Source organism: Homalodisca vitripennis, chromosome X (genome assembly GCF_021130785.1).
Source record: "Homalodisca vitripennis isolate AUS2020 chromosome X, UT_GWSS_2.1, whole genome shotgun sequence".
In the NCBI taxonomy this organism is placed as follows: domain Eukaryota; kingdom Metazoa; phylum Arthropoda; class Insecta; order Hemiptera; family Cicadellidae; genus Homalodisca; species Homalodisca vitripennis.
Genome location: NC_060215.1, coordinates 53,998,318 through 54,002,719, shown reverse-complemented (window position 1 = coordinate 54,002,719; position 4,402 = coordinate 53,998,318).

The window sequence follows — 4,402 nt, the reverse complement described above, 5'->3', positions numbered from 1 at the left end:
ATCTTTTGATTGTATATCCTAATTTTACAACTGTAATGCATGCGTCTGTATGATAATAAATAAATAAGGATAGTTACGTTTTCAAATTGCACTGTTTAAAATAATAGTAGCAACAAAACTTCCAGTTTTGTTCTCCGATAGCATAATAATACAATAATAACCATTAAGTTTATATCTAAGTCACAATATGAAAATGTGTGATCTTTTAACAAAAATAAAAATCTATATCAGTATAAGACAACTTAGTAAAATAAAATAAAATAAAAAGTATTGAAGGAAGAGTAATGGTAATAATAAATAATTTAAGTAAAATTTACTCACATTCTCACAACAATGTAGTTGTGATCATCATCCATACCTTGCCAAACCCAGGAATTATTAGTAGGAAATAAGTTTTCAAAATGACCGATCACGAACTCCACGGAGTAAAATAAATATGACACTAACAGATGTTTCAAAGGAGAGTTGATTTGTATTTGATGATTTAATACCATCAGGAAGGGTATGAATGAAGTTTACTCCAATTAGTGAAAGCATTTGTTAAAATGCCGATGTTCTGTGCTGCTGAATACGATAGCAGTTTCTTTACCTAGTCTCAAATAGATCATGTAATCTCACTTGTTTACCAATATGTGTCTCGTGTTATACATTCTACGAAAACTTGTGGGCTCTTACAAGTTTGGGCAATGTCAGTTTACTTCAATCTTCTATTCAATCCTAAGTGCGAAAATTTTAGGCATGTTCACGATCAGTTGGGTTATGACGTTAAATGATGAATGAATGGTGTCATCATCATCAACAGGTGATTCTGACTACTGTTAAATTGGAACTAACAACTCCTGTATTCTGCTGTAAAACTTTGGAAGGGTTCTCCAATTAAGTATTTTAAGAAAATAAAATTCGTTGAGTCTCGACAATATAAATTAGGTAGCTGTGAGTTGGAAAGTTGAAGTTCTTTCGTAGCGAACTGTATTTTTTACGATTAATATTTGAACTTAATTTTTTTCAAATTCAACGTTAGTAACCTTGCATTATCCACCTTTAAGATATTAATATACATTAATAGTTATTACATGGTGGTGTATGATCTTTGCATTTCAGTTATTATTTGGATTTTGAATCTAAGCAGTGTGAGTTTTCACTTCTTGTTGGAAAATCGTGATGTAAATTTATTTCCCAATACAGTCGATACTTGCTGACCCGAAACAAACAAAAAGAGTTAAAAATAGAACATGATTTTGAACATTTTCCTTCTTTGTGTATTCAAAACAAATAAAATACTATATTTCGATGATTTGAATAGATTCTGCTCTTCAGGTGTCAACAATTCTTTAGGCATAAGGCTAAGCAAACTTTGAAATCTAAGAACTAATCGGAATTCAGCAGTACGAGTATACTTTGTTTCAAGTTAATTGGCGATGGAAAGTTTGAAGGGATAGTAAGATTTTGGACATTTGCAATCGTTATATGTTACAAAATACAATGCAAATTTCGATGATTGAAATCTATCCTCTTTATCAGGTGAGGAGGTAATCAAAGCAAAAAAAAATAAAAAAAGAAATAAGAAAAGAACGGAAAAAAGGGGTTAACAATTTATTACTTCCCCACCTGAAGACGTGGGTAGATTTCTATCGTTTATGACGTTGTATGTTACTATTTTTTTTACATATTCTTGTTTTTACTGTTCTTTTACATCATCAGGTTGTGCCAATGATTGTTAGTGAATCATAAATGTCCTAAACAATTATTTACCGTATTGCCTGCTCTGTTGTTGGCGTTCATACTTGTTATATGCTTGCCTGCTTTATGAATTATACTTATAAACATTAATAAATTTAATTGCTTATTATTTTTAACATGTTTTATTAATTTCACAGTAGGCATATTTTATTATTCTGTTACATATCCTTAAATAAATAAAGCTTGTTGAAATAGGCAATATGTAGAGCGTGCTTGTTTCGAATGTAAAGATAATAGTTATTTAACGCAGCTGGGCATGTATCATTAAATGACTCCTTATATAACTGATCTTAATTACTTTTGAACCTTGACCACAACTGCCACCGAAATATCCAACGGAATTAATTCAACTTGAAAGGCTTTTGAAGAAATAATTCGACAGCTGCTTTGGGCTGAAAAAGGGTCGCTGACGCAATATTTCGTTGCGCTACTCTGTCCGGTTTTATTACGTTCTTTGTCAAGTAACGCATCCAACAGCATAGTAACCGCGAACTAATACTCGTAGTGTGCCGTTTTGCCTGTAGATGGTGTTGACATGCCGATTGTGCTATTCCTCAATACGTAGTTTACTATCTTCCTTTCCGCTAGATGCCGCGGGCATTCTCGGCTCCGCCCACTGAGCCTGTGTTCACATTAGAGAATAACAACAGCTGTTGTAACCTTCAGCTGATTTACAATAGCCAATGAGGTTTTTGTTTCAGTGCATAACTGCTGATTGGTTGTAGTATTTACTGTTTAGAACAATGAAAAAACCATGAAAACAACATAAAGAGGAATGTTTGCTGATATTTTATATGTAAAATACCATTTATATACGCTTTTGAATGTTTTATGCCATTAAATATGTATAATAAACTAGATTATGACATAAAAAAATAAGCACTTTTTTCATTTTTCAACAATTTTAAAAAGCCGTTAAAGGGTTAAACCTTCTATTTGCGATGCGTACAGAATTGTTATGATTTCAGTGGCGATGTGACTTGACCAAAAATCATGGCGTGAGTTTAGATCACGAATATTAAAGGTAATGTTTAGAAACGAACACAGTTTAATTTATTAAATCATTTTATTTTTTATCAACAATAAGCTCTACTTATCCCGGTGCAACTTACTTGATGTATTTTTCATTTGTAAAATTTTTTTAGCTTTAATATTTACACGAACTATACATTAAGGTAGTTGATGATTTAGTATATGTTAATAGTAATACACCATGTCTAAGAACTCTTTGCAATACCATAAAGAAAATGCCCTTCTTATTACCTACAATTTTTTAATATCAATATCTCAACGATAAACCACATTTGTTCAACGGCTTCCGACGTTAAGCGACCACAGCAAACGAGCGAAAGCTTTTTGGTAAAGGCAATACATATTTTCACACTGACTATCTTATTCGGCATAGTCCCAACGTTGGGTTTCGACTCTGCCCCAGCTCCATGAGCTCTTGACTCTGCCCTATCTCCATGTTCTGCTCTTGACTCTGCATTACCAAATCTGATAAGGATCATTCGCAGTGCTAGGTAAATGGGTGATACAGGATTTAACAGTTAATATTTAAATATATCTTGTTGATCCAAGAAGCCCCACTCTCTAGATTCTTATTAATCCGTGTAAACCGAGGTATATTTAAAATTAACAGCATAAGCATTTCAATCCGCGTTAGTTCAGTATGTGGTTTAAAAATTAGCATATTTCCAAAGTATTTTAAACTGTGACAATTGTGGTTAAACTTGTTTAACAATAACTTTTCTACATACTCAACATACCAGTACTGATTCTAACGAAATGATCGCACGTTTATCAATGACAATGGTTAGACGAGAACATATTAAGAACCGACATCCTTTGAGTTCGTTCCAATCAAGGTTTCCGCATTTGCCCCGTAAACTCACAAGTCACTTTGATGTGAGAACCGTTATTTAAAGTTAAAGCTAAATTAATCATGCCATATTCTTAATTGTTTACATATAATTATTTCAGAGGCAGCTCGCGGAGGCATGCTCACTCATCGGCCATCCGTTACACCTAGCAACGGCTGGCTAGGTTTCGACATCCGTTCCCCACCAAACAAAGACACTACCATCTCTTCCTGCACCGAGGAAAAATAATGAGCAGATAGTGCAGTTCAAACACTGTCTGTGACCGCCATATTTTTATCAGTACCATCGACCTTGTACTGTATAGACTCTCCGCCTTACTCTGTTTCATAAGAGCCTCACACAGGCCAGTGATCATTAATGCGGTCAGAATAAGGCTTTAAAGAACATCATATAACAAAAATTACCTTGATTTGGTCTCTTCGTTGTTTCACTAAAACACGAAAAATCCGAATAACAAATTTTATACGACGAAAAGTAGGACTAAAGGCAACTTTTTCTACGATATGTTATATTTATTACTGTTATACAAGCCTGATTACATACTGATTATATTATCAGTAGATAGAACGTAAAATTATATATTACATTATGTTAAACTCCTCATTGTTTGTGTTGTAATACACTTAAGCAACAAACAGTATGTCATCTTTATTAATGTACTTCAAAGCTTGTAATTATTTGCACCTTAATTTATAAAGAGAATGGCAATGAAAAAGTTCTGAAATTACGACCAGAATATATTACAGATGTAGTATGACAGTATCATTCAAAGACTGTGA